Below are 12465 nucleotides of genomic sequence, written 5' to 3'. Positions count from 1 at the left end.
GACAAATGTAAAGATGTGATCAATAGGATTTTGATGAAAGTCAGTTAGGGATAGGACAAAGACTTTAGCATAAAATAATAATTCAATAAAGATTATATATTAAGAGCCTAGGAGGTTATAATCAACAAGGACATGAACTGTAGGAGGTGCAGTTTAGAAAGACAGAGCTTATTGAAGTTTTGGGTATCTTTGGGTTATCAAATTAAAAATATACTATGCCAACTGGAGATACTGAACCTTGGCGAGTTCAAGCAGAAGATTAAGATCTCTTGAGTGTAGGGGTTAAATATTCTAGCTGTCTGGAAGACAGCATTTTCTACTTCTTAGCATAGTTCCTAATGCATAGCTGATTTTCACTAAATGTTTGATGGATGGCTGGATAAACACTGAATATCAAATTCTGGCAGAAATTTATCTTGGCTTTTACAAGCTATAGTAAAAATGTTAAAAAGAAAAGGGAAGGGCAATAAGAGAACTCACCAGACAAAGCCATTATACTAGACATTTAACAGGTTATTGTCATAGAGAGTCAAAAAGTACTGAGAAGAAAATCTAATAGAGTAAATTTTCTGGATGAAGGAAAAGTGGAATACAGAGGGAATAGCCTTGGGAAAGAGCAAGGATATTAAACATTTCCTTTTTTGACAAGACAGTATTTCTAAAAGTCAGATTCCTAAAAGATCCTAATGCTGGATCTAAATAGATCTTTAATTCTTATCTCTGGCCCTAGTGTTACCCCCATTGTAGTTAATCTTTCCCATTCCTGAAAGACTCACCTTCCTAAATAAGTGTGAATCATATAATTCACCAGCTTATGTTTGGTAGCTTTGTGCATAGAGTGTAAATCCAATGAATCACTTGGGCTTTCTAAGAATTTGCACAAACTAGCCCCATCTCTGTCCAGTAGAATTTGCACAAACTAGCCCCATCTCTGACCAGAATATTGAAATTTGAGCAATAGGATTACTTGTGTTAAATTGACAGAACTCTATTTGACTTAGTATATGACATGGATTACATATTGTTTTAAAACATTCTCCAAACATTTAAAAAAGTTGATTATATTAAAACCTTATTATAAACAATCCAGGATACACTTAGAAAAATTTTGATAGAAATAATTCTCAGAATTTAAAAAATGGAATGAGAAATAGATTAGGTAAGCAGCAGAATTAACAAATTAGAATAGAGAAAATATATCCACAGAGAATATTGTAAAGATTCTAATGTAAATGTAACTTCCTTAACAGCACCAAAAAGAAGAAAAGCAATAAAAAAATACTATAGGCCATCCTCACTTTTGAGCATTCTTTCAAATTCCCTCTTCAATTAAAAAAATATTGAACTAAAGTATGTAAGAAAAGAATAAGCTTCCAGCTATTCAAGGATAACATAAAATTAGCAAGTCACCTGATGAAGAAAGGAAAACCAAATCACCCTCTCAACAGATTCAAAAAATATTTGTATATCTCAAGATTTATAGAGCATCAACAGAAATTTCTGATGATCTAATTTCGTTCATTAAGAATAAGATAACTTCTTAGCATGAAAAGGAATAAAACTTAGTCAACATCATACTTTAATACCATCATGAGAGTCATTCCCAATAAAACTAGGAAGAAGTTACTCACCGTTATTTAACATTGAACTAAAAGCTGTAGTCAAGACAATAAGTGGTGAACTTGAAATTTAAAAGTGTGTGAGACATTAAAAAGGAAAAGATAAACTGTCTAAATCATTTCTATTTTCAGATAATATGATTTTCAGCCTGAAACCACAAAGAACCAACTGAAAAATAATCACAACTAATAAAGAGCTAAATGAAGTATCAGGATACAGAAAAAAAATGTACAAATTTATATCATCTACCTGACTTTGCAGAAGAAAACAATTAAAATATTATGGATAATTTTGCAACATCTGGGCACTGTTCTAAGCACTTTATCTGTATTAACTTATTTAATCCTCAAGACAAACTTATCAACTAGGTATGGATTATTAGCTCCATTTTTTCCTATAAGGAAAGGAAGGCCCAGAGAGAATAAGAATTTGCCCAAAGTCATGCAGAGAGAGCGCAAGTGATTCAAAACCAGGTTGCAGAATCATTTGGGGGCAAATGGGGTTAACCTAAATTTTACATTGTTATCCCTCTCACTTTTCAAATTCCTGCAAAAAAATGTGTGTTCACATACTGAAAACATTCACGGTTTATACGAAGGGTTACTGGTTATACTTAGGTGGTATGAATATGGTTGTTTTGTTCTTATTTAAATTTATCTTCATTTAATATCTGTCCATTGTAAATATAACATGGGTAATGAGAAAATATAATAAATGCAATTTTAAAGCACTTTCCTTGTGTCATGAGGTCAGAGGTAAAATTATCTGCATTTTGGACATCTCCCTTATATTCAATAGTGTGGAAGGACTAAGAGCCCATCTGGCTGACACCATGATGACCACAAACTTTAGAAGCAAGTTTCAAGGATGACAGTCCTTAGTTCCTGACAAGTGCTTATAAACAAGAAGAATAATGACTTCATTTCTCCAATCTCAAAACTTGAGGAAATAAACTCTTAATGAAGATGACTCCAGAGTAAGTTTAGACCAGTTTACTCAGATGTCAAAATGAATGAGGTACAGAATTTATGCATCTATTTAAGCCCATCAATTATATTTTATAATTTTAATATAAGAACATAAACATAATTATCTGGAAAGAGAATTTTATATGTATATATTTCTATATTCAATCCTACCTATCTGTATTTGCTTGTAGCAGATCTATTAATTTCCAGACACTACTTTACACCAGATTTTAGAGGAGAGTTATAAATAGTTCCCAAGTTTACATGCCATATATTTGCATTCCAATATGATAATTTAAAAAGAAAAGCAAGTTCTTTCACAATTCTCCTTTTAAAAAAATAAACTTAAAATGTGAGTGAAGAATAGTAATTCATATTTCTCATTTCAATACTCAGAAAATTATATTAATTACAGATGAAAAAATATGGTGATATAATAAATAGTTCTACTTACCATTTGGATAGATACTTCGAATTATCCCAGTAAAATTCCTAAAGATCTGAAAATGAGAGCAATTGAGGAGGATCAGTAACACATACTCTATACATCATTTTATAATATATTAATTCCATATGATATTTGAGTATACCTGTTCTAAATTTCCACAAGGATGCAGCCAGATGGGATTTTCATTTAATATGAATATTGTCTAAACTCAGGAAGTATCATGCCCTTTTATTTATTCACACACCACCTTTCATGCACCTTAGTGCACTGCTCCAGGCTGCCTGGAGAAATAATTCATTCTGACTCTGAGTCTATATTTCACTTAAAGTCAAGAGACTGCACCACTCTGTTCTTATTTTTCAATGCAAACTTTCTGTGGGGTAAAATTGCATTGTGGTGTTTTAGTGTGATAGGACAAAATCTATATTATGAAATTTTTACATCCATGAGCTAATTGATAAGTTTGGCAATTATATAACCTGCGGAAAAATATTTAAGGTAGGGATTACAAGGTATTCAGATATATACTATAATTGTTAGGTACTTTCATAAAACCAGGAGACCACTCATCAATCAAAAAAAAAAAAAAAAAAAATCTTGGGGCTTCCCTGGTGGCGCAGTGGTTGACAGTCCGCCTGCCGATGCAGGGGACATGGGTTCGTGCTCCGGTCCGGGGGGATCCCACATGCCGCGGAGCGGCTGGGCCCGTGAGCCATGGCCGCTGGGCCTGCGTGTCCGGAGCCTGTGCTCCGCAGCGGGAGGGGCCACGGCAGTGGGAGGCCCACGTACCGCAAAAAAAAAAAAATCTTTATTTTTAAAAGATGAGGAAAATGAGACCCAGTGAAGGAGAAATGGCTTGGGTAAGATCTTAGCTTAGAGGCAGTACTAATGACCAGATGTTAAATCTCAAGGCTTTAGTTATCTTTTTCCATGGTGTTATTTTAAAACATTTATTAAGGGTCTGATATATACTAGGCACTGAATTGGGCACTGTATAATGAACAAGATAGATAAAGGACCTGCCTTCATGAAACTTAATTCTACTTATATTGACTCATTAAAGTACTGAATATACATTTCCATCCATATAAGTGATATAGAATGCAAATATAACCAGGATACCAAGATTTTAGAATGCAGTTCTATTACGAGGCAAGCCTGCTTTCCAATGAATATTCTTTTTATAACCCTTGAAATACATTTGTCCCACAAAATACATAGCTAAACATCTGAATATCTTTGACATGCAGATAGATATTTTGTGCAAAGACAGATCCTTCAAAAATTGAAAAGAATACATTTTTTCCATTGACTATTTTAAAGGGAATCTTTTATTTGCTTACTGATCTGAATCTGTCTCAACTTTCAGACTCAGTGTGAAGCTTAAAAGCATGCTGTAGAGTTAAAAGTTCCACATGTGCAAATGGGTAAATAGATTCCACATGGAAGAACAAAATAAAGACCTTGAGATCCGTTCTGCAAATAATTTCTTAACTACTGTTTCATATTTAGTAATGAGTTCAGTGTTCTGCTTATAGTAGGCATTTGCAAAATAGGATGACATAGTTTAAGCATAAAAGATTGAATTTCTAGACTACTAAAGCACCTTTCTTACTCCATTTTCATGCCTCCTACCAATAAGATATAAGTAATTACTTTCCTGTTTAGTTGCATTATCTTGACGACTTTGGAAATATAAACAAAGAGCCCAAAATAACGTACTAAACATGAGTCAAAGTTCTGCCTAAAATTACAGTTCTGCCTAAAAGTAACACAATTAACACAGATATATACAGAATGTTTACTAAATATAAAATGATTATTGGTTAGGTTTCCTTGAGATAGACAGCTCAGTCTGTGAATGTGGCTACTGTCTCAGGTCCCTTAAGAATGCTTCTGTTTTAGCAGTTAACTTTCAGATTCCCCATAAACTCCCTTAATATGACATTCAATATACTGAATTAGTGAATCACTTTGCCAAAAAAAAAAAAAAATCAAATTGTAGAACAGACACATCAGAGGAAGCCTGAGGAGAACTGTTCCCTTCATTTTAAAGAAGAGGTGACAAAAGCATGGCCCATGGTCACATACTTGATTACAACCCAAGTTGGTTAATACCCTTAATTACTAGTTCCACGTCTTCCACAGCTTCACAGCTAAGCTAAGAAGAGTTTCTTTTATTCTCATTAACTTAGCATCTAAGGGGCATTTTATGGCAGATATCACAAAAATAAAATGCTAATATATAAAATACTATAATAATATAGATTATTACTGAATACATGTGTAATATATATATATATTCACAGAATTGTCTGAACTTGAAATCTGTGTCTTCTGCTTCTAGTGACCAACTCCATCCAACATTTAAAGATACTATCTTAATTTCAAACTCCTAATTTGGGATTAATAGATACACACTACTGCATATAAAATAGATAATCAACAAGGACCTACTGTATAGCTCAGGGAACTCAATATCCTGTAATAACCTATATGGGAAAAGAATATGAAAAAGAATAGATTATATATGTGTATAACTGAATCCCTTTGCTGTGATTCACCTGAAACTAACACAACACTGTAAATCAACTATACTCCAATATAAAATTTAAAAATGTTAAATACTAATAATAATGAATAATAATAAAAATTTTAGAAATAAAGATACTATCTTTCCAGAATTATGACATTTAGGAAACATAATCAATTGCACCACCAATGTTTGTAACCATTAACTTTGGCCAACTTGCTTCTACCTTCCTTGGAGTAAACTTTTTCCAGTAGATGAGATCTCTACAGGTTTTTCTGAAGTGCCTTCCACTTTTAGAATTAAATTTAGTGCATTCCTAAGAAAAACCTCACAGCTTATTGTCCTATGTTCTGCTCTTATCCCTAATAAATACCATTATATAAATCTTGGTTGTGAGACTTGAATTTTTCAAAATATCAGAGTATCCTTCTTTTGTTCTATTTCTTTCTTTACTTAAAAACTTAATTCTTATTTATATCCTTGAAACAAATGGTGCATGCATTGATATTATCTGTCGTCTGATTAGAAAAAAATGTCAAAGATTATCTTTTCTAAGTATTACCTTACTTATGACTGGGAATTGGAGAGTCCAATAAAGCAGGTGATAGAAACAATGTTTCACTCCCATTCATTCAAACAAGGCATTAACTAGGGGCCAAGTGTTTATGACAGAAACAAGCCACATTGATGCTAACTCTATTTGCCACAAGTTTATCAGTTACTATATGTTTGAAATAAGATGACCAATTTCTTTCAATAATGTCTTTGCTAGACAGTTAAAGGAAAGAAAAGGGGCCACTAAAAGAGAAAGGGGAAGGAAAATCCTAATAATGACGACAGTAGTCATCATGTACCCATGCCCACTACGAGTTATAGAGAGTTTAAGCCAGAGAAGAACATGACTTGATTAACCTTTCAATGGCATTATTCTGGCTGCTAAGTGGAGAACAGACGCAGGAGTTGGGGTGGGATGGCTCTAGAGAAGCAGGGAGAAAATTAGAAGACTATCTACAGTGCAAGCATAACATATAGATGCTTTCAACTAGAATGCAGTAGTGGAAATGACAGAAGCAGATGCAGTGGAGATGTCTGGAGAACTAACTATTTAGAGAATAGAGGATGTCTCAAGTTTCTGGCTTGAGTAACAAGATAGACTGTAGTGCTCTTTTTTAAAACAGGTCTAGGGAGAGACAGACATACTTGTGCGTGGTGGAGCAGAAGGAGAATGGGAGGAAAGACTACTATTTTGGCCATTTGACTACGTAGCTTTAAAAATACTTGTTATAAGGCTTCCCTGGTGGTGCAGTGGTTGAGAGTCCGCCTGCCGATTCAGGGGACACGGGTTTGTGCCCCGGTCCGGGAAGATCCCACATGCGGCAGAGCGGCTGGGCCCGTGAGCCATGGCCGCTGAGCCTGCACGTCCGGAGCCTGTGCTCCGCAACGGGAGAGGCCACAACAATGAGAGGCCCGCGTACCGCAAAAAAAAAAAAAAAAAAAATTTGTTATAGAAGTCATGGTAAACAAGATGTTCTGTCAAATACTATAATTTCTTCTTTATCAATCACTGTTTCCTTGATACGAAGGACAATAGCCAGCTTCCCATTTCTGCTGCATCGTGTTGAGGTGCTTCTTGAGTAATTCCATATCTATATTCTCAACCTCTTGCTCTACCAGCTCCTTTCCCACAAATCATTAATAATGCTCATATATCTCTTATTTTGGCAAGTAATACATCTCTCTATCCTGTGAGCCCCTCTAGTTAATGTCCTCCCCTCCCTTTCACAGCTAAGCTTCTTAAAAAAGAATATGAACTTGTTCATTTGAACTTTTCCGTTTATTTTTAATTCTACTGCACTACTGAGTGGGTGTTTCCACTTCCACTACGTTACTGAAACTGACCTCACAAAGGTCCCTAATAAACTCTTAATTGTGATATCTTATGGATTATTTCGGCAAAAGTTTTTACTGGCTCCTCCATTTAAATGTGATGTTTCTTCACATCACTATTGCTAATTTTATTCTTTATCCTCTCAACACCATGAGTAATATTAACACTCCATTTATTAACTGCTCATGACCAACAAATCTATATCTTTAATCCACTTCTGTATTCTGACCTGTAGACCCACATATTCAACTGGTTACTTGGCATCTCCACTTGGCTGTCCCGTATACACTTCAAACAAAGCATGGCTGAACACTGAGCTCCTTATCTTCACTCCCAAACTTCCCCTCCTATTCCTGTGGTGGGTAGCATCGCCGTCCACTCATTGACTCATGACTCGCCTGAGAATCAACACATGGTACTGCATTTTCCATATCTTCCAGATTTTATCACTGACCCACTCTTGTCAATACTACTTCCTTAACAAATCCTGCATCAACCCTTCTCCACCCCCAATGTGCTCTGGCTTTATGTCTCAGCATTACCTGAATGAATCATTCCTCTTATTGTGCTTCCCCTATTCCTCCACTGCACTGCCTCCAAAGGTCTCTTTCAAAACTGTACAGCCCAGTTGCTCTCCTGCTTACAACCCTTTAAAAGGCCTTCACTACCCAAAGGAAAAAGTCCATGGAATTTAGTGTGGCTTCTGATTATTTCCAAGATCTGACCCCTCCTTTATCTCCTTATCTGCATTCTTATCTCTCACCAAACCCTACCTACATGCTCTAGCAGTAGCATATATCAGACCTGTTGTTTGATGTTGTTGTTTTTTTTCTCTTCTCAAAGTGCACTATATCAGAAATATGGCCCCATCTCTAACCATGAATAATCTCTCTAACCATCCAGATTCTGCTGGACCTTCCCCACTTAAATGAGTATCCCTTGATCATCCTGGTAGAAGGGATTCTTCTTGGTTATTTTACTCCTGTTTGTACTAAGTTCTCATATAGCAACTCTAATATTTTATGGAATTCATTAATTTCATGCCTCTAACCTCACTCTACTGGTCTTGTCTTGATAACCCTACTGACATGGTTGGTGTTCAATAAATGATTGATGCTATTCAGGAATGAATAAAGAAGAATAATGAATTAATTACTGTAAAAATGATTTCTCCCCAAACTCTACAAAACCCCCTAATATTCCAAATAATTGTTAAAACTCTCCATGATTTATTTTCTAATCTCATTTTAAGGTAGAGCTCACTGAAAATAATACACCTATATTATATAAACTGTCTAGCATGAAAAGAACAAAATGTCAACACAGGACAAGTCTATTAGGTCAACTATTGACAGACATAAGCCATTTCATGGACTTTGGCTACAGCTAAACTTGAGAAAACAACTCCAAGTTAAACTTTGAACTTCAGAGTTTAGGCAGAAGGAAAGCAACCGAAATAAACTGCATGTTCAGCTTAAATTTAATTGGCACTATTTCTAGATACGGCTTAAAATTCTGTTAGCTGTCTTGTTTCTTATTGCCAAAGCTAACCATAGGCAAAGCATGTGAATTGCTTCAGGTCTTCAGCACATAATGTTTTTTCAAAACATATGTAATGTTATTCATGTGGTTGAGTCAGAACTACACTTATCCAGTGGTACAGATGGAAATGATTTGTTCTGGAAACTGAGATAGTTTTATTATTTTACCATTTTTACCTACAGAAATAAGTTCACATGCTAGTACATATAAGTCTCCGACCATAAAATACGCCCAGACATATTTGAATCTGAATGCCGTCATATTACAACTCTGAAATTTACTTTGTACCTCTACATTAATTACATTTGAGTCTCTATTTTAATTTTTAAAATACATACAGTTATGTATACACTTATGTTAATTGCAAAAGATTCAAACAATACACACATATTTGATATAAGAAAGTTTCCCTTCCTCTTGTTCTTCAATTTTATTCCTTTCTCTAGAGGTAAGAGTTTAGTGTACATCATTCAAGTTATTATGTTACAAAATTACATATGTGGTTTTTAACATACATATGATTAATTCTATGTATTGATCTATGTCTTGCATTTTCTCTTAATAGTGAGACTTAAAGACTTTGTTGGTAGAAGTGTAAACTGTCAAGAAAATTGTTGAAGGGTGATTTTAAAATTCAGCTTTTAACTAGCAATTCCACTTCTGCAAAACATGGCAAAAACAGTGGTATTTCTTACAGGGATGTTAGAAATAATGAAGTAATGGGAACAATATAAACATCTAATATTATGGGAATGTTTTAATATATTATGATATACCCATACTATATAAATGTAGTGAACTTATGTACTTATAAGTTATTTATTTATTCTTCTGGAAATATTAATTTAGCTTTATTTCTAAGCAATGTTCCTCAAGAATAAGTCTAGTGAAAGAATATCAGTAATTATAAGTTCTTCAGTGTCAGAGAAAAACTCTTAAGATAATAAAAATTTCTGGTAGATTTCAGATTGGAAAAGGATAGGATTTAGTTTTTCTTATAACTCTCACCCCCTTGGGGTGTAGTTACAAAGTTCATTAGGCTTGGAAAACTAACTTTGAGAAAACTGACTTTATCTTTCTCAACCTCAGTTTCCCAATCTCCAAATTGGAATAATAACAATGATAATTAAGTATGAAAGCACCCAGTGTAAAGACCTAGGGTAAAGAGAGCTACTCATAAAATGTGTTTAAAAACTATGATGAAAATTCCTCCTCCAATAATTCTTTGATGAACTCAACTACATTTTATTTCAGTTCTTTAATACCTACCAACTTAATTTATACAATAAGTAAGGACAATTGGTTAATAGAACAATAGGTCTTTAGTTAAGGATGATAATTTATTAAATAACACTGCACTTTAAGTACAGCACTTGTAAAAAAAGTCTCTTTTTTAGTGACATTGAGTTCATCTTAATTCACTATTCAGCACTAATGTATTTTTAAAAGGTAAAACAATTTACTTCAAAATGAATGTTTAATCTTAATTGGTTAAGTATAAAACTTACTGAAAAGAATAGTAGTTCTTTTCTGATAATAGTTTGCAGTATGTTTGCCATTTGTTCATATCTTGCTTTCTATTTTTATATTTATTGTCATACTATAAAATAAAATACTTGTAAGATATGGGTCTTCCTTTCCTTTTTATCACTTTACCTAACTTATCCTACTTATCCTGCTCATGGAATGTGCTAAATAAATGTGGAATGGTGGAAAACAAATATTGGTGCTATATCTACATTACTGTAACCTCTGACAGGAAATAAAATGGTAAAAGTTATAATGGTTAAGAAAGTTTCACTGATCAAATTTATGCAACCATTCAGTTCTCACACTTGTTTTCAGCCACATCTTAAGCATCTATTTTCCATGGAGGTGCTAGAAGGGCTAGATGGTGAAGAAGAGATAAAAGGGTCCTGATGGTCTGCTAATTGGCAGGTTCATATTTCTGCCTTCTCTTAAATAATACACCTAGTAATATAAATATCTGGGCCCTGTTAATCACCTACATATCTAAGCCAGTCCTTATTTACAAAAATTAAGGGCAAGGAAACGGGCCCATGAGTCTGGTTATTCAAAAGCAATTAATATGACAATGAAAGATAAAAAAAGCTTTTCTAAATCTTCAAAAAAGGACTTAAGAAAAAAATGAGAAATACTTTTAGAAGTATGATATAAATATTAAAAAATATTCACCTTCTCTCAAAATATTAGAGAAGAGATAGCTAAATAATTCACTTAAAGGAGATAAAAAGAAAAGGAAGTGATTATTCTGTAATTAAAGATAAATTCACAATCATAAATAAAAGATAGTTTCAAATGTAGTATTTTCTCAAAAATATCATTTAATCTATTTCATATTCCCTCCTTTGAGAGACTTTTTGTGATTTCTCAAACTCAGATTCAATCAATATATTCTTAAGATGGCGGTTCATATAAATCACCTCATTTAATTCTCTCAACAGCCCACTAGGGTAGGAATTATTAGCCTCATTTTACTGATGATCAATCTAGGCTCAGAGAAGTTAACAAACTTGCTTAGAGATAGCATGCCACATCTTCAGAGCTGGAATTTGAATTCCCATGTTTTCACTCTAGATTAACAGTTTTTATTACCACATCACGGTTACTTTAAAATCCTTACATAAAAACGCTGTAAGAATGAACATGATTACTTTGCATTCATAGTTTTAGTTGGCTTTTATTAGTCAACAGAAATATTCCCATTAGATATTTTAAAGATAGCTTTTATAAAACAGATAATGACTACCACTTAATAAACCCAGCAGTGTAAGGTTATTAGATATATCACATTCTTCCTATGTGAAAGGAAGGAGCAGGCCACTCTGAAACGAGTGCTGTATTGTCTTTTTGTTGTTGTTGGGTTGTTCTGTTTAAAAAGAAATTCTCTGTAATTAAATAGCAATCAGGCACTTAAAAGACAGCCTGATCTCAGTACTGTATTTAAGTAAAGCAGACAAAGATTGCATTTTCCATTTTGTGGTCTGGACACCTGGTGCACAAGCTCCAGCAAGAGGGTCAGCATAATTGAAACCATCCTTCATGTGCCTGTCACATAAACAAGACTCTGTGTTCTGAAAACTCTATATAACAAAAATAGACAATTTTTTTTTTTTGCATTACTCTTATGAGTGCCAACGTTTGTCCTTAGTTCAATTGATCTTGTAGCCATTTCCATAACTTTTTAAACATCATTTTTCACTTAATAAAAATACCTTGCATTAGCAAGGCTTAATTATGTTATGCAAAAGCCACAGGGATAAATTTTAGTTCATCCAGACATTCTTAATCTGTATTAGTGGAAACATGTTACAGGCCTGATGAGAAACTCACATATCATTATCCAATCTCAACAGCTGCTTAGCTCAATCTTGCTATAATCAAATCTAAGTTACCATCCCATCATTTCTAACCTGCATGTTCTTCTGCATTTCTACCAATTTAA

At 33.8% G+C, this 12465-nt stretch overlaps 1 long non-coding RNA gene across 1 annotated transcript in view; it reads right to left on the bottom strand.

Moving 5' to 3' along the window:
* The window catches only part of LOC141278496 (uncharacterized), an 83628-nt gene that overhangs the window by 53131 nt on the left and 18032 nt on the right, over nt 1-12465 (bottom strand). The window contains exon 2 of the long non-coding RNA XR_012331257.1: nt 3043-3088. This is a non-coding gene — a long non-coding RNA (uncharacterized lncRNA). The remainder of the gene's footprint in view (nt 1-3042; nt 3089-12465) is intronic.

This window comes from Tursiops truncatus, chromosome 4 (genome assembly GCF_011762595.2).
Source record: "Tursiops truncatus isolate mTurTru1 chromosome 4, mTurTru1.mat.Y, whole genome shotgun sequence".
In the NCBI taxonomy this organism is placed as follows: domain Eukaryota; kingdom Metazoa; phylum Chordata; class Mammalia; order Artiodactyla; family Delphinidae; genus Tursiops; species Tursiops truncatus.
The sequence above is the reverse complement of the archived record's forward strand: the minus strand, read 5'-3'. Positions and strand labels throughout refer to the sequence as shown.